The following is a 19,342-nucleotide window of genomic DNA, read 5'->3' as shown; positions in this document are numbered from 1 at the left end:
GACAACGGTGATGTCCTTGCATAAAGCCAGCCATGGAAAGGAGTAAGACGGATTGGATGAAGATAGCAGGAAAGCAGAGGTTCAGAGGAACGAAAAGCATCCCCATTCGCTTATCTGAAATTCCTACCAATGATTTACATAAGTATCTCTATCCCTATTTTATTATATAATATTCGAAAACTCCATGATTATTTTATATCCGCCTGACTGAGATTTACAAGGTGACCATAGCTTGCTTCATACCAACAATCTCCGTGGGATTCGACCCTTACTCACGTAAGGTATTACTTGGACGACCCAGTGCACTTGCTGGTTAGTTGTATTGAAGTTGTGACAATTATGAATTAAGATCAGAGCACCAAGCTCTGGAGCCATTACCAGGATTTGTTCGAGCCTGGAGATCACAATTTCGTGCACCATTTGCCCATTCCTTGTGAGACGACCCGAGGTTTGAATACTTCGGTTACTTTTATTGGGGTTGAACTTGTGACAACCAATTCCTTAAAATTTGATTCGAGGATTATTTGTCGGTTGAGAGCTATACTTGCAACATGACTATTCTATGAAATTCTTACCGACGGTAGTTCGCACATCAAATTTTCGGCGCCGTTGCCGGAGAATGGTTGCAACATATGCCTTGATATTGGTTATGTGAATATATGAATATTGTAGATAGTTTATTTGCTTTCAATACTTTGTTGTAGTTTAGATTTCTTTTGTACATATGCTATGACTCCCAAGTTTGATGACTCGGTCTCAACCGAATTCTAGCTTAGCCGAGTTTGACCCTGAGATTGAAAGAACTCTGTTACACACTCGGCAAGCTAGACGGCAGTTGGAATATACGGCTAGTACTTTGGCCTCTCTTGAGGAGCATACCGAATCACTAGACGGTACCGAGAGTGACTTGGAGTCCGCTACTTCCTATTCTTCTGTTGGCACCACTAATACATCTTTGCATCCCACAGGTGAACCATACATGGCAGAGCCACGCCGGATCACTTTGTATGAACAAGGAGCTCCGGATATCATACTTCAACCCATACCAGCAAGGTATCCCAACCTTGATCCAAACTTTGAGTTGAAGAATAGCTTGATAAATTTACTTCCCAAGTATCATGGGCTTCCGGGTCGAGATCCCATCCGACATTTAAGAGATTTTCAAGTTGCTTGTTCTACGGCTCGAAGGCATGTAGCCGATGAGGTGGCTATTATGGTTTTTGCCTTCCCCTTCTCGTTTGAGGGGCAAGCAAAAACATGGTTTTATTCGCAACCGGATGAGATTGTGACCAATTGGGATTTCTTGAGAAGAGAGTTTCTAGACAAGTTCTTTCTGCTAGAGAAGACCGACTATATCCGGAAGGAGATCTCGGGTATAATGCAAAAGGACCAAGAGAGTTTGTATGAGTATTGGACTCGGTTCAAGAGGCTATTGGAATCTTGTCCACACGATGGATTGGATACTCACTTGCTTATTAGTTACTTCACCGGAGGTCTTTGTGCGGAAGATAAAAGATTGCTCACTGCTTCTAGTGGTGGTTCCCTTTCCAAAAACAAAACGGCGGGAGAAGCTTGGAGCTTGATAAATGATGTTGCCGAGGCTACACAAAATGTATAGGAAAGAAGCAATCCCCTCAAAGGTGTGGTAGAAGCATCACCTTCCGAAGCAAGCTTAACCAAGGTGCTTGGAGATATGACCACCATCCTTACGGAGATGCATAAAGAGCAAAAGGCATTCTACTCCATCCAAGCCATCCAAACCCCACCCCAAGTTGCTCAACTTGAAGGCCCTCCTTGAATTTGTGGTTTGTGCTCTAGCACTATACATTACACCAATCAATGTCACCAAATTCAAGAGGAATACACCCTTGCCGTAGCCAATGTGAACTACAACAACTGTCCACCCTATCCTTCTCAAGGTCAAAATAACTACTCTCATAGCAATAACTCCAATTATGGATGGAGGGACAATGCACAAGGGAGCAATCAAAATCAAAGATGGAACAACTCTTCTTCTCACTACAACAACAATCACCAATCATCATCCCAATACCACCATAACAACAACCACCAAGCCAACCAAAATTATCACAACCAAGCATCCCACTAAAACCAAAACAACTATCCCAAATACCAAGCACCGCATCATAGGCAACAATCCAACTAATCCTCAAGCTCTTCTAACCACCAAATTGAAGATTCCAACCGTGCAATCACCAAAGAGCATGAGAGGCTTAAGTGTGTGGTGGAGAAACATGAGGCTCAATTTGGTGCCATAACCACTCAATTATCCAACATTCAAGAGTTGCTCTCAAGGATGGCTCTACCTTCCTCCAACAACTCCAACCAACCATCAAGCTCTTCTAACCTTCCATCCCAACCCCTTCCAAACCCAAAGGGTGGCCTCAACGCCATTACTCTACGGTCGGGAACTACATTGGAGGAGATACCTCCTAGGGTCATGGGAGACATTCATGAGAAAGAAGTGGTTGTTGAAGTTATACATGAGGAAGAGGAGGTGGATAAAAAGCATTAGGAAGAAGAAGTAAGCCTTAAGGAACCCAAGAAGGCAAAGAAGACTCCAGAGTTTGATTTAATATGCTTCAAGTGTTCAAGAAGGTTGAGGTAACCATACCACTTCTTGATGCTATCCAACAGATTCTGAAGTATGCAAAATTTTTGAAGGACTTGTGTACACACAAGGATAGGATAGGAGAGTTGGAGACATTATCCTTGGGTAGCTCAATTTCTTCCTTAATGAAGCCTATTCCAGAAAAATATGGTGACCCTGGACCGTGTTTGGTGTCTTGTCGTATTGGTGGACGTACTTTTAATGATTGTATGTGTGATCTAGGGGCTTGCATAAGCATCATGCCGCTTTCTATCTTTGTGCGGTTGAATTTAGCTCCATTAAAAAAGTCGGCAGCGAAATTTGCCTTAGCCGATAAGAGTGTGATTACTGTGATGGGAATAGCAGAAGATGTACTTGTGGTGATCAAGGATTTGGTATTTCCAGTTAACTTTTACATCCTTGAAATGCCTCCAACAAAGAATAGAAGCGCCTCCTCCATTCTACTTGGTAGACCCTTCCTTAAGACCTCTAAATTCAAGCTAGATACCGTCACCGCACATATTCCTTTGAGGTCGGAGACAAGACTATCAAGTTCAATTTGGAAGAAGCCATGAAGCACCCTCCTGAAGAGCATTCCGTTCACCCCCGCAAGTGCATGCATCGTATCTTTCTCCTAGAGGGAGCTCTGCCAGTTAGGTAACCACAAAGAAGGCTCAACCCTACCATCCTTGACGTAGTGAAGAAGGAGGTCACTAGGCTACTTGATGCTGGTATCATATATCCGATTTCTGACAATGAGTGGGTGAGCCCGATCCAGATTGTTCCCAAGAAATCAGGTATCACTGTGGTTAAAAAGGATGATGGTGAAGTGGTCACCAAGAGAGTACAAAATGCTTGGTGAGTGTGCATCGATTATAAAAGGTTGAACGCTGCTACAAGGAAGGACCACTACCCTTTGCCCTTTATTGACTAGATGCTGGACCGATTGGCGGGTAAATCCCATTATTGCTTTCTTGACGGCTTCACTGGTTACTTCCAGATTCACATAGCTCCTGAGGATCAGGAAAAGACCACATTCACTTGTCCCTTTGGCACCTTTGCTTAGAAAAGGATGCCATTTGGACTATGCAATGCACCTGCTACTTTTCAGCGGTGTATGGCCATTGCCTTTTCTGATCTGATGGAGAATTGTCTGGAAGTCTTTACAGATGACTTCAGTGTTTATGGGACTTCATTTGATTGTTGTTTAGAGAACTTGGCCAAAGTCTTAGCTAGATGTGTTGACACTAACCTTGTCCTAAATTTTGAAAAATGTCACTTCATGGTAAGGCAAGGTATAGTGTTAGGACATGTAGTATCTAATGAAGGTATTTCTGTAGACTCGGCCAAGGTCGATATTATCACCAATTTACCTCACCCCTCATCTGTGAGGGAGATCCGGTCCTTTTTGGGGCATGCAGGATTTTACAGGCGCTTTATTAAGGATTTCAGCAAGATTGCTTTGCCATTGTCGCGCCTGCTCTAAAAGGATGTAGACTTTGAGTTTGACAGTGCATGTGTGAATGCGTTTGAGGAGTTGAGGAGAGTTCTTACCACGGCACCGATTGTGCGAGGCCCCAACTAGACGCAGCCATTCGAGAAAATGTGCGACGCGTCAAACCATGCTGTAGGTGCCGCGCTTGCACAGCGCGATGGTAAACTCCCTTATGTCATTGCTTATTCTTCTAAAACATTGGATGCGGCACAATCCAACTATACCACTACAGAAAAAGAACTCCTAGCTATTGTTCATGCTTTAGATAAATTCAGATCTTATTTGCTAGGGTCCAAGATAGTGGTATACACGGATCATGCAGCTTTGAAGTATTTACTGACAAAGAATGAGTCCAAACCTAGGCTCATATGTTGGATCTTGCTCTTGCAAGAGTTCGACATTGAGATTAGGGATCGAAGTGGGTCTTAAAATTTGGTTGTGGATCATTTGAGCCGCCTTGAGAATTTGAAATATGATCCATTTCCGATCGATGACTCATTCCCATTGGATATTTTGCATGCGGTGTCGGATAGCTTTCCTTGGTTTGCACCAATGGCGAACTACTTGGTTGCTAAGATTTTCCCCCCTAACTTTTCTAAACACCGAAGGGACAAGTTGAGGAGTGATTCCAAATACTACATTTGGGATGACCCTCACTTGTGGAAGAGGGGAGTGGACCAAGTAATTCGAAGATGTGTCCCGGAATCTGAAATCCAACCCATTCTTGAAGCGTGTCATTTGTCCGAGTGTGGCGGCCACTTTGGCCCACAACGGACAGCTAAAAAGGTGTTGGATTGTAGATTCTGGTGGCCAACCTTATTCAAAGACGCTTACCGATTTTGTGTGTCATGCCACCAATGTCAGAAGTCGGGAAATACATCCCAAAGGGATGAAATACCTTAACAACCGATGTTGTTCTGTGAGATATTTGATGTGAGGGGTATAGACTTTATGGGACCGTTTCCCAACTCAAGTGGGTATCTATATATTCTGTTGGCGGTTGACTATGTCTCAAAGTGGGTAGAAGCAATACCTACCTTCCTTGATGATGCAAATACCGTGATTTCTTTCATTAGAAATAACATTGTGTGCCGCTATGGGTCGCCACGAGCAATCATGAGCGACCAAGGTTCTCACTTTTGCAACAGGAAAGTAGAGGCACTGCTCAAGCACTATGGTGTATTGCATAAGGTTGCAACTGCTTATCACGCCCAAACCAATGGACAAGCGGAGGTGTCCAACCGGGAGATTAAGCAAATTTTGGAGAAAGTGCTGAATCCACAAAGGAAGGATTGGAGTTTCCAGTTGGGAGATGCACTATGGGCGTATAGGACGGCCTACAAGACTCCGTTGGGAATGAGTCCCTTCTGGATTGTCTATGGTAAGGCATGCCACCTTCCGGTGGAGATTGAGCATAACGCCTATTGCGAGTTAAAGCAGTGTAACATGGATTTCACCAAGGCAGGTGTGGCCAGAAAATTGCAACTAGAGGAGCTTGAGTGTCTTAGGAACGAAGCATATGAGAATGCCCAAATCTACAAGGAGAAGACTAAGGCATTTCATGATCACCATATCCTGAAGAAGGATTTTCAAGAAGGTGATGAGGTTCTCCTCTACAACTCGAGGCTTAGATGCATGCCTGGAAAGCTCCGTTCTAGATGGGAAGGACCCTTCAAGGTGAAGGAGGTAAAGCCCTGTGGGGTGGTGAAATTGTTTGACCCTAGAAGCGATGCAACTTTCAAGGTGAATGGACATAAAGTGAAGAAGTACCATGGCTACAAGTCTCCAAAGGAGCTAGAGGTGTTCCTGCTTACGGATGCACCCAGAGGAGAAGAAGCTTAAGCGACTGACCGTCCAACTTAAGGACGTTAAAGAAAAGCGCTTGGTGGGAGACATCCCACCGTGGTAAGATCTTCCTTGTGTATACCATCTTGCTTCTAGCTTTTGATTCTTGTGAATTTTGTGATTTCTTGATGTTGTTGATTGCTTAGGAATGCTAGCTTTGTTGATTTTGTTGAATTGTTAGGATATTCATATAGATTTCTTTACTCTTGGTATGGATGAATAGTTGAAGTTAGAGAAAATGCTTTGTTTTGAATAGTGCATGAATTTGTGAGTGTTTTCTTGACTATCTAGCTTAAATACCTGCCAAGAATGTGTTAGAATAGCTTTCTGTATGTTGTATTAAAAAAGGGGGGGAGGGATGCACGCGTAAGCGTGCAGGACGCGTGCGCGTCCCTTGCATTTTTGCAAGTTTGGGCATCTGACCTGAGAGTTGCACGCCCAATGCGCAAATAATACGCAAAACACACAAAAGCTTATTCATGCGTACGCGTGAAGCGCGCCCGCCCGTCCCTTGCCCTCAACCATATCCACGTGTACACGCACACGACGCGTACGCGTCAGTTGGTTTGCATGCCATTCTTGGTACATTCGACCCGAGAATTGCGCGAGCATTGCGCAAGTAGTGCACCCAACGTGCAACCCCTCCTCATGCGTGCGCGCACTTGACGGTCACGCATCGTTTTGCCATTGTCCTTTCCACACGTGCGCGCACATGACGCGTACGCGTGGGTCGCCCAGCACGCATTCCTTCAGCACTTGACACCCGAGCATTGCGCAAGCATTGTGCATAACTCGCAGTCATTCCGCGCTTGCGTGTGCTGTGACACATCCGCGTCCCTTGCCTGCTTCCTTACCCACGCGTACGCGACGCAGATAATGAATAGCGTTCCCTGTTTCAACCCATTTCTCTTTTCTTTCTTTCTTTTTTTCCTTCTTTTTTCCTCTTCTTCTTCTACCTTCTTCTTCCCCTTCCCTCTTCACCATTTTTCTCGCCCACCACCACCGGCGACCACCACTTCCGGCGGTCCCATTTTCTCTCTCCTCTCTTCCCTCTCTTCCATCTCTTCCTCTCTCTTACTTTCACCTCATTTTCTCTACTCTTCCCAAGGTCATATTCTTTTCCATTCTCTTTGCTTTTACTTTATGCCTTTCTTTCTTAATTACATGTCTTTATCTTCTCTTAATTTTCTTTGGTTGTATTTTGCTAAATTCTCTCTTGTTTATTTGCTTCCCTCTTTTACTTTGCTATTTCCTATGGATGTTGCATTTTGCTAATATATCTTGCTTTGATGGGTGATTTGTTATCTTGTAAATTCATTGTGATTATGTAATGTTGTGCTGATGTTGGGTATGTCATTTTGGGTTATTACACCTTTGCATTTCTTCAATGTGCTTAGGATTTGCATGTTGCACGCCAAGTGTTTGTTGAATTGCACCTATCACATTTAGTCAATTTTGGCACTATGCTTTCGCATTGGTGCTCTTCTATCAATACACTTGCCTTCTCATTGCACATTGCACTATTTGCACTTCATTCTTACAACTCATATATGCATACCCATGACTTGCTTCTTTGGATCATATTTAAAGAATTGTATTCCAATCCTCTCTAACTCCACTTTATTCCTTTTACATGCCTTAATGTCTTCGAGCTAGATTGGGTATTTGAATTCTTCACGCTTTTATCTTTCTTGCATATGTCATTTGGGGTTCTTAGCGATGCTTGAGTTTACTCTTCTCATGCCTTATTTGCATGCCTTTTTCAATCTTGCATCCCATGCTAGTGCCTTGCTCTGTTTTCAATGGTTGTCTTGCTTACATGTTACAGCTGTCATGTTCGCATGATACCTTTTCTTTTGTGGCCCTTTTTCTCACTATCATGTTGTAATTCAAGTGTGGTCTCTTTGAGTCTAATATCTTCTTTTTCCTCACCTTTTTCAGATGGCCATCAAAAAGGACAAGGAAAAAGCACAAAAGAAGCCACCCTCCAAAAGGGCACCTCAAAAAGCCACCGCCAAAGCGCACCACGCGCCCACGGCTAAACCTCTCCCCAATAAGGCGCGAAGCATCATTAAGATTGATGACCAAGAGAAGGACAACCCAGCGAGAGATTCCACTAGGTTTTCCAACCGTTATTGCGAGCTAATGTTCCCCATCGTGATTGCACAGAATTACCATTCTGAACCCCTTCTCAACCGTTCAGGTTATATAGTTTAGTTTATCATACCTCGCATTGAGCAACGGGGATGGGGCTTTCTCATGAGGAAACCACAAGGAGCTAATCTCTCGTGGGTGGTAGAGTTCTACACCAATTACTTCTCACATTCTCTTCAGAATGTCTTCATGCGCCGGAAGCAAGTTCCAGTTTTCGAGAAAGCTATTCAAGAGGTTCTCCGAGTCCCACCCAAACCGGATGAGGTAGATGGTTACCAAGAGGCCCTCCGCCAGCGTGATGCCTTCGACTTTGTTTCTGATTGGGACACTGTGCACCGGGTCATTGCCGAACCGAATACATTTTGGACCTGAGGATGCCTCAGGCCCCGACCCAAGGGCATTCTTGCACGTTTTCTGACTGTAGAGGCTCGAGCATGGACTCAAATCTTGTCTCATTACGTGTTTTCCAGCACTCACGAGACCTTGATCACCGCGGACCTCACCTTGCTAGTTTGGTGTATACTCATAGAGCGACCGGTCAACATTGCTCGCCTCATCCACCAAGCCATGGGTCATGTTCATGCCAAGGGTAACCTACCCTTCCCGGCCTTGGTGACGGAGCTAGTTGCTACTGGTGGTATTCCCCGGGAGACTAAGGATCGAAAAGCGATGATTCTGGTAGAAGGTGATGTGTTTCCAACCAGAAAATATCTCAAGCCTCCGGCGGAACACAACACCCTTGAGATGGCTGCCCCCTCGGTTATTCCTACCACTCCTTCTATATCACAAAGATCTTCCCACCAAAGGCTGGAAGACCTCCACAAGAAGATAGATAGATATGAACGGCGGAACTAACGCCGGTATGCTTACATAAAGAAGCTTTTGAGTTGCCTGACTCCTTTTGTGGAAGAACCGGAGATCTCCACATTCACCTCGTACTTAGGTGAAGAAAGCACTCACGAACGGGATAGTGGAAGTTCCAAACCCAACCACCACTTGCGCCTTACTAGTAGCACGGAGGACCGTGCTAATTCTTAAAGTGTGGGGAGGTTGTTTGACCGATCTCCGTGGGTAATAATCTCCTCTTTTCAATATCCATGGACTTTATTTCTCTTTTATTTGTTATTTAGGACACCTTGCATGTTTAGTTAGTTTTTCTTGTTAGGACTACTTGGTTGGGTTGACGATTTCTTTTCCAATAAATTGTACTTTCAGGGTACCCTACGAATTTTGAAAAAATTTTTTGCGATAAACTTGCTTCAAGAATGTATTTTGGAACATAGAGATTGAGCTAAGAACACAAGCATGTGAGTTTTGAGCCTTATTGTGTGGTTATATCTTCTAACCACTTATTTCTCATTCTTGTGTGCATTATTCTCTCTCTATGATTGCAATCCTTGCTTTGTCTGATTCTATATATCCATTACTTTGTGTATGAATGCATTTACATGATTGATGACAAGTCATCTTAGCCTATTTTAACTAGCCTTTTTCTTTTGTTTTCAATTGAATTATGCACTTTCTTGAGCCATAAGCAAGCCAATTGGGTAGATTTTCATGTTTCCCTTGATTTAACCAACCATATATGAATTCATGCCATTTCATGAGGTTTTGTGCTATATTTGTTGCATATTATGAAAGAATGAAGATCTCATGATTTTGAGCATAGCTTTGATTAGTTTGGTTGATTAATGATAGGTGAAGAAAGCTTGGAGAAAGGTTGAAGCAAAGAGGAATGGCTAGGAGTGAAGAGAGGACAATGGAATAAGTGAAATTGAACCATGAAGCAAAAGGTTGGACCTAAAGTTAGCCTCAAAGTTAGACCCCTAACTTGAAGGCTAACGTTAGGCATGAAGAATTCTCCCTGGGCTCCCCACGTTTGAGCCAACGTTAGCCCCCTAACTTGGAGGCTAACGTTGGCAAGAGAAACTTCCTCCCTGGCCATCCAACGTTGGTGCCAACGTTAGGGGTCTAACTTTGACCCTAACGTTGGCACATGAATTACAAAGGGGGAAGGAGCCAACGTTTGCGCCAACGTTAGCCCCCTAACTTGGAGGCTAACGTTGGCGCCACACACCACAAGGCATACAAGGGGTATACTTCCAACAAGAATAACTTGAGCTACAGAGCTCCAAATGAGGTGATTCAAGAAGCATTGGAAAGTAGGAATCAAGAGCTTTCCAAGCATATATGGCACTGCATGGTGGACACTAAAATTGAGGGAGAAAACTGCCCCGCAATGTGCATAAATGAACATGGTGGCAACATGCAGTGAGGCCACTTGACCTCTGCACCTTTGATGGAGTATAACTCGAGCTGTAGAGCTCCAATTGATGTGCTCCCAACGGCATTGGAAAATAGACATCCAGGGCTTTCCACCAATGTATAATAGTATGGGGTGGACATTACATTTGAGCCTCCAGAACTGGCGTTTTCGCCAACGTTTGAGGGCTAACGTTACCTCAAACGCTGCACACCAAAGCCAGCGACCATGCCCTCTTCAAATGATCATAACTTGAGTTGTAGATGTCCAATTGAAGTGATTCCAAGTGGGTTAGAAAGCTGACATTCAGAGCTTTCCAACCATATATGATAGTCTATATTGGGCATAAAATTGGCAACATGACAAGAGGACAAAGTTGGCGCCATAAATGTGCATAAGGGAGGCCAACGTTAGGGTCAAAGTTAGACCCCTAACGTTGGCACCAACGTCCATACCAGCAGATTGTGTTTGCTGATGTGAAAAGTTGTAACTTTGGCTCAAACTTTAGGTCCAACTTTGGCTAACCTCAAACCCGGTTCAATTCGGTTCCTCTTCAAACTCCAAGAGCAATCAACCAAGGCCTTTATCAACCCAATTCCATCAAGAGCAAGGGCCCAAATGATCATCACTCAAAGGCACAAGAAATAGATAAAATAGGAATTTCATTTAATTGTAATTTGTTTTTAATTTCATTTTCATTTCCATTTTGTAAAGCCTATATAAGGCATCATTTTCATATTTGTAAGGAGGCTGGCTCCACTAGGGAGCATTAGGATTTGAGAGCTCTCTCTTAGTTTTCAATTTTGTTTTGAATCTTGGGTTGAGAATTGAAGAAATTCTGTTTCAATCTCACCTTGAGAATTTTCTTGTTTACTTTCTCTGCACAATTGAATTTCCATTCCTGTTTACTACTTCACCTTCTCTTGGCTTCTGCAATTTACTTTTCTTTAATTTCTCTTGCAATTGTTCTTGTTGGATCTAGGAAGGCATTGAGATCTAGACTTGGTTATCTAGTCTCTTGGGTCCTGAGATCTTAATTCCAATTTTACATTCTCTGTTTATTGCTTTTCATGTTTATTTACATTTCTGTTTTGGTTCCGAATCAATCAAATCCATCTTTTACTTCTCTGCTTGTTGCAATTTAACTTTTCCTTGTTTAATTTCTGCAAATCCAATTCCCAATTCCCTTTACATTTAATGCAATTTACATTTCTTGCAATTTAAGTTTCTGCAATTTACTTTTCTTGCACTTTAAGTTTCTGCACATTTATTTTCTGCAACCTTAAATTCTCTGCATTTTACATTCTGCTCTCAAAATTTCACCTAACCACTCAATGTTAGCTTGACTAAACTAATCACCCACTAAAATTGCTTGATCCATCAATCCCTGTGGGATCGACCTCACTCCCGTGAGTTTTTTACTTGATGCGACCCGGTGCACTTGCCGGTTAGATTTGTGGTGTTTTGGGAGAAATTTACTTTGCCTCCAAAATATCTCATCAAGTTTTTGGCGCCGTTGCCGGGGATTGATTAGATCAACAATGATTAAGTGGGTGAGAAGTCTAGATTAAGCATTTTCTTTATTTTTGGTTTCTGTTTCAAAGTGAAACCAAGGTGTTTGAGTTTTTGCCTCACTAAGAAATTCTCATCTCTGATATGAGTAATTTCAATTTTCCTTGGTTGTGTGTTTTACAAAACTCAAATGGAGTTCAACTCATCTTATGATCAAACAAATTCTATGGGATATCACCCACCATTACCAATTTCTAATGATGGATGGGAATATCACCAAGAAACTTCAAATTCTGGGCTCTCCAATTCATGGAGCCATGCTTCAGAACCACAAGATGAGAAAGAAAATCATATTGGACATTTCCCTCCACCACAAAATGATTCAAGTCATTATTCCACTGGTGGCTGGGAGTATTACCAAGAAACTGCAAATTCTGAGCAGTCAACTCACATGAAAAATTGTCCAACCTCACCTCCCACTTCTACATTTGAAAATTCTTCATCACCTAAATATGCCTCAACACAAACTTCCACGAACCTAGGCCTCTCAAAGCTAGAGATCATGTTTGAAAAATATGAGAGGGAGGTGCAAAGATCTTGGAACGAGCAAAAGAATTCATTCAAAAACATGGAAGTGATGGCAGGCCAATTGTTGAATGCAAGGAAGGAGAAAATGGAAAAACAAGAATGCAAGGTCCCTGTGTTAAGTGAAATTGCAAAAAAGGAGGAGGTGGAAGAGCAAAAGGAAGATCCACTTCAAAAATCCAGAGAATTGTTGAAAAGACAAGAACAATTCATGAAGGAACAACAACAAGCCTGGAAAAGGGAAGAAAGACTCTTAAAAAATATGAATGAAGATTTAGAGAAAATAAGGAAACACTTAGAACCACTGAGCAAGAAAAATGAAGGCCAATTGATGGATAAGAAGGAGAAAGTGGAAGAGCAAGATAAGGAGGCCACTACATCAAGTGAACTTTCAATGAAGAATGAGGTGGTTGAACCTGAAACTGCACTTGAGATGACAAGAGAACATGAAGACTCACAACTCTCACAAACCTCCCTGGACCAAAATGCCTCAACATTTGAATCCATGATTGAAAGATATGACGAGGAGATGAAGAAATGTTGGGAAGATCGACAAACCTCCCCCATGATAGAGCGATTGAAACAAATGTTGGGTGTAAAAGAGGAAGTGGAGGAGCAAGAAAGTGAAGAAGTCATTCCAAACTCAAGTGAGGCAGAAAAGTACATAAAGGAGGAGTTCATGGAACCACCAATACAAGAGGCCCTGAATGAAGAAATCACTCCAATAATCACACAGCAACCATGTCTTGACATCCAAGAAGTGAAGGCAATTAACAAAAGCACCAAGAAGAGGATTGTGACCAAGACACCAAGGACAACATTCATGAGAAGGTCAACTGCAAACAATCCTCCCCCTGATCCAGCAAGCAAGCTCAATCAAGCCATGTACAAAAGAAAGCTTGCTGAGAGGAAACCAAGACAGGGGGCAATAGCTGAATCTTCTCCTCTCTTGAAGTCATTCCTCTTAACAAATTGGAAGAAGAGGAAGAAAGTAAAGAACAGGTAGACAGTAGGTACATTTCTTCTCCTTGCTTTGTTTAAATTTCAATAAATTGGCATATGATCACATTATAAGTTTGGTGTTGCCCTGCAACAAACTGTTTTCCATCTTCATGGATGATTGCATCAATTTTACATGAAAGTGACACACCAAGATTCTAAGTTTGGTGTGCCACCTATTTTTCTATGCAATTCAATCCAGCAACATCACTTGTCTGCATAATCATATTGCCTTTTACAGTGTTAATTTTCTTCTTAGTTGGATAGTTTTTGTTTTCCCTTTGTTTCATTTATTTACTTGTTTTTAATGCTTTCCTTCATTAACTGTTTTTGTTAATACATCACCAAGACATCCTTATTCATAACAGACTCTTCATTTGGTGATTGTATTTAACATATAACAGTTTCTTTTGTTTAGTTTTAGTTCAAATAAATTGACATAGGATTGCATTCTAAGTTTGGTGTTGCTATGCAACACAGTTTGCTTCAAATCTTTACTGGATACTTGCATTAATTCCAAGTAAAAGTGTCACACTAAGTTTGGTGTGCCACTTATCTTTTATGCAAAGTATTATGCTCACCTTCTTAAGCTTGCAATCACAATGTCTCTGTCTCTTGTGCCTTGATTATTATCTTTAATTTTGCTTGCTTGAAACACATGTACTACTAACATTCCTTGTGAAAGACATTCATGATCCATCTTAGCCCCATAGCCACGGTTCTAATAGTTGCTTGAGGATGAGCAAGCATTCTGAGTTTGGTATGGGAAGGAGGAGAATGGGAGGAAAATGACAACAATAGAGAAGATGAACTACAAGGTTGTAAAGTTCCTTTTCCTCTCATTTGTTTCAAGCACTATGAACTGCATGATTGTCTTTACCTTCTCTGTATGCATGTGTGTATGAAAAGGCATAGTTTGATTTCTAAATTGCAACATGATGCTATGTCATTATGATTTTCAACTTGAGTTTTGTGAATTCAAAAGTAACAAAAGTATCATGATCATAAACAAACAAGGCATTAAAGAAGATTTTAGCATGTGCATAAAAGTATTGGTAAGCTAGTATGTTTGATTATTGCTTAATTGCATTAGATTTTATTTAATTGAAGTTTTCATCTAGGACATTTTGTGAAATCTTTTAAAATCATGAAAACCTTGAAGAAGCAAATGCAAAATAAAGCAAGAAAAGAAAAAGGGAAAGAATGAGAAAGCTGAAGGCTCTGAGTACCAATGGCAATTTATTTGCTAAGTACTTGTGGTGTTTATGTATCAAGCCAAATGCTTGAAAACAAAATACTTAGAAGTCAAGGTTAGGCTCAAAGTGCAAAAGCACTCCCTCAAAGCTCAAGGCTCTGAGCATCAATGATTAGAGAGTCAAGAAAAGAAAAGAAAAATGAGCTTAATGAAGTCCTCTAATCAAATGCTTGTGGTGCTTATGTATCAAGTGGTAATACTTGAAAACAAAGCATTTAGAAGTCGTAGCTTTGTTATCAACTCATGGGGCAAAGCACCCAAAAGGAGAAGCTAATAAGAAAATCAAAAGCTTGTTTCAAGGAAGAAATACAAGAAAAAGATTTCATAAATTGAGCTAGATGTAAGCATCAATCATTTACATTTCTTTTGTGATTGTAGCATGCTTAGAAAACTAGCTTACCATGAACATTGAGTTGCTATTCTTCTTACCTTGGATTGTCAATCTTTATTGCATGATTCTTTTCTTGCTTGGGGACAAGCAAGCTTTAAGTTTGGTGTTGTGATGACAAGTCATCTTAGCCTATTTTAACTAGCCTTTTTCTTTTGTTTTCAATTGAATTATGCACTTTCTTGAGCCATAAGCAAGCCAATTGGGTAGATTTTCATGTTTCCCTTGATTTAACCAACCATATATGAATTCATGCCATTTCATGAGGTTTTGTGCTATATTTGTTGCATATTATGAAAGAATGAAGATCTCATGATTTTGAGCATAGCTTTGATTAGTTTGGTTGATTAATGATAGGTGAAGAAAGCTTGGAGAAAGGTTGAAGCAAAGAGGAATGGCTAGGAGTGAAGAGAGGACAATGGAATAAGTGAAATTGAACCATGAAGCAAAAGGTTGGACCTAAAGTTAGCCTCAAAGTTAGACCCCTAACTTGAAGGCTAACGTTAGGCATGAAGAATTCTCCCTGGGCTCCCCACGTTTGAGCCAACGTTAGCCCCCTAACTTGGAGGCTAACGTTGGCAAGAGAAACTTCCTCCCTGGCCATCCAACGTTGGTGCCAACGTTAGGGGTCTAACTTTGACCCTAACGTTGGCACATGAATTACAAAGGGGGAAGGAGCCAACGTTTGCGCCAACGTTAGCCCCCTAACTTGGAGGCTAACGTTGGCGCCACACACCACAAGGCATACAAGGGGTATACTTCCAACAAGAATAACTTGAGCTACAGAGCTCCAAATGAGGTGATTCAAGAAGCATTGGAAAGTAGGAATCAAGAGCTTTCCAAGCATATATGGCACTGCATGGTGGACACTAAAATTGAGGGAGAAAACTGCCCCGCAATGTGCATAAATGAACATGGTGGCAACATGCAGTGAGGCCACTTGACCTCTGCACCTTTGATGGAGTATAACTCGAGCTGTAGAGCTCCAATTGATGTGCTCCCAACGGCATTGGAAAATAGACATCCAGGGCTTTCCACCAATGTATAATAGTATGGGGTGGACATTACATTTGAGCCTCCAGAACTGGCGTTTTCGCCAACGTTTGAGGGCTAACGTTACCTCAAACGCTGCACACCAAAGCCAGCGACCATGCCCTCTTCAAATGATCATAACTTGAGTTGTAGATGTCCAATTGAAGTGATTCCAAGTGGGTTAGAAAGCTGACATTCAGAGCTTTCCAACCATATATGATAGTCTATATTGGGCATAAAATTGGCAACATGACAAGAGGACAAAGTTGGCGCCATAAATGTGCATAAGGGAGGCCAACGTTAGGGTCAAAGTTAGACCCCTAACGTTGGCACCAACGTCCATACCAGCAGATTGTGTTTGCTGATGTGAAAAGTTGTAACTTTGGCTCAAACTTTAGGTCCAACTTTGGCTAACCTCAAACCCGGTTCAATTCGGTTCCTCTTCAAACTCCAAGAGCAATCAACCAAGGCCTTTATCAACCCAATTCCATCAAGAGCAAGGGCCCAAATGATCATCACTCAAAGGCACAAGAAATAGATAAAATAGGAATTTCATTTAATTGTAATTTGTTTTTAATTTCATTTTCATTTCCATTTTGTAAAGCCTATATAAGGCATCATTTTCATATTTGTAAGGAGGCTGGCTCCACTAGGGAGCATTAGGATTTGAGAGCTCTCTCTTAGTTTTCAATTTTGTTTTGAATCTTGGGTTGAGAATTGAAGAAATTCTGTTTCAATCTCACCTTGAGAATTTTCTTGTTTACTTTCTCTGCACAATTGAATTTCCATTCCTGTTTACTACTTCACCTTCTCTTGGCTTCTGCAATTTACTTTTCTTTAATTTCTCTTGCAATTGTTCTTGTTGGATCTAGGAAGGCATTGAGATCTAGACTTGGTTATCTAGTCTCTTGGGTCCTGAGATCTTAATTCCAATTTTACATTCTCTGTTTATTGCTTTTCATGTTTATTTACATTTCTGTTTTGGTTCCGAATCAATCAAATCCATCTTTTACTTCTCTGCTTGTTGCAATTTAACTTTTCCTTGTTTAATTTCTGCAAATCCAATTCCCAATTCCCTTTACATTTAATGCAATTTACATTTCTTGCAATTTAAGTTTCTGCAATTTACTTTTCTTGCACTTTAAGTTTCTGCACATTTATTTTCTGCAACCTTAAATTCTCTGCATTTTACATTCTGCTCTCAAAATTTCACCTAACCACTCAATGTTAGCTTGACTAAACTAATCACCCACTAAAATTGCTTGATCCATCAATCCCTGTGGGATCGACCTCACTCCCGTGAGTTTTTTACTTGATGCGACCCGGTGCACTTGCCGGTTAGATTTGTGGTGTTTTGGGAGAAATTTATTTTTCACCAAAATACTCATCAATGATTGAGGCCATCATTTCAATAGTCACTTTTCCCAAACGGCCTTAACTCTTTTATCTACCATTGCTAACCAATTTTAAGCCCATGATAAACCCTTTTTGTTCTTAAATGGAGCACATCAACACCCCTAAGTGAAAAACAAAGAATGTCCCTGGATTTGGATCCTTGATTAGCTTAGGTGAGTAAGGGTATGTATCATTCAAATGGGAGGGTGTACTTGGGAACTTGGGTAGATGTAAAGGTATGTATTTGTATCTGTAATTGAAAATTTTGGGGAATTGGGAACATACTCATGTATTGAATGATTGAACCATATGCATTGACACTTTTGTACATGAAACCCCAAAAAGGAGACAAACAAAGAAAAAAAAAGAAAAGAAAAAATTTTGTGTATAGATGAGAATAAAGGAAAAAGAATGTAAGAAAAAGAATTAGAAAAATGGAAGAAACAAAAATATGGAAAAAGAAAGCAATAAAAAGGGGACAAAGATGCCCCAAGGTAAAGTAATAATAACAATGCATATGGGATGTGAATTAGAAAAGAATGCATGAGTATGTGAAAAAGTGAGATTCATGGGTAGCTAGGTATTGTATTATAATCATATAGGTTATTTTACGTGTTTAGTGAGATCTTAGGTTAATCAAGGATTGAAATTTTAAGCTCACCTGACCATATACATCCCTACCTTTACCCTAGCCCTATTACAACCTATGAATAAGACCTCATGATACTGTATGCATGTATTGAGTAATTGTTGATTGTTAAATAAAAGACAAATCTTAGAAAGCATGATTAGGAGAGGATTGAGTAACGAACCCTATACACTTGAGCTAATAGAGCGGATACACTTCCGGTGAGGGTTCGATTCTCAACTCCTTGTTCCTGACTTTCACAAGCATTCATCTAGCAAGTTATGTGCACTTCATATTGATGTTCAAATTGGTAGGATTCATGGACTACATGTCATTTTCACCCTATATGCTCATATGTGTTCTTGGAGGATAGATTTACTCTTGACCAAGTAGGTAGATGCCTTTACATTAGTTGCATGCATTCATTTAGGTGATTTGCACTTCATGAACCCTTTCTTCCCATGGTCTTTGGTCTTTTTATTTTTAGCATGAGAACATGCTTGGTTTAAGTGTGGGGAGGTTTGATAAACCCTAATTTTGTGATTTATATTGTGTAGAATTTGAGGGGTTTTGTCAATATTTTTCGCACTTATTCTCAAGAATTGCATGGGTTTGTGTTCTCTTACTAATATTGCTTCATGATGAAAACATGCTTCTTTTGCCTTAAAATCGCCATATTTTGATCCTCTTTTATTACCATTCGATGCCGTGATATGTTTGTTGAGTAATTTCAGAGTTTATAGGGCAAGAATGGTCTAGAAGAGAGAAAGAAAGCATGCACAAGTGGAGGGGAGATGAAGAATTGGATTTTAGAGAATTCAGCATCGACGCACACGCGCACCTCAGGCGCACGCGTGGGTACAGAAAGTTGGGATTGGCGCACGAGGATTGGCGCATCCACGTGGATTAGAAAACTTTCATCAACGCGCACGCGTGCTGGACGTGCACGCGTGCTAGACGCGCACGCGTGGATCGCGACATTCAATTGACGTGCACGCGTGCATGGCGCGTACGCGTGACAAGCTGCACATGACCTCATTAAAAGAAATCGTGCCTGGTGATTTCTGAGGCTCAACAGGCCCAAATTCAAGCTAGTTCTGCATGGAAAAGACCCAAGAACTCTAGGGGGAAAGGGGGGGGGGATCATTCATTACACACTTAGACAAAATTTTAACTAGTT

The sequence above is a fragment of the Arachis ipaensis genome, chromosome B5 (assembly GCF_059453495.1).
Source record: "Arachis ipaensis isolate K30076 ecotype BB chromosome B5, ASM5945349v1, whole genome shotgun sequence".
Lineage (NCBI taxonomy): Eukaryota > Viridiplantae > Streptophyta > Magnoliopsida > Fabales > Fabaceae > Arachis > Arachis ipaensis.
This window is presented reverse-complemented; position numbering follows the sequence as displayed.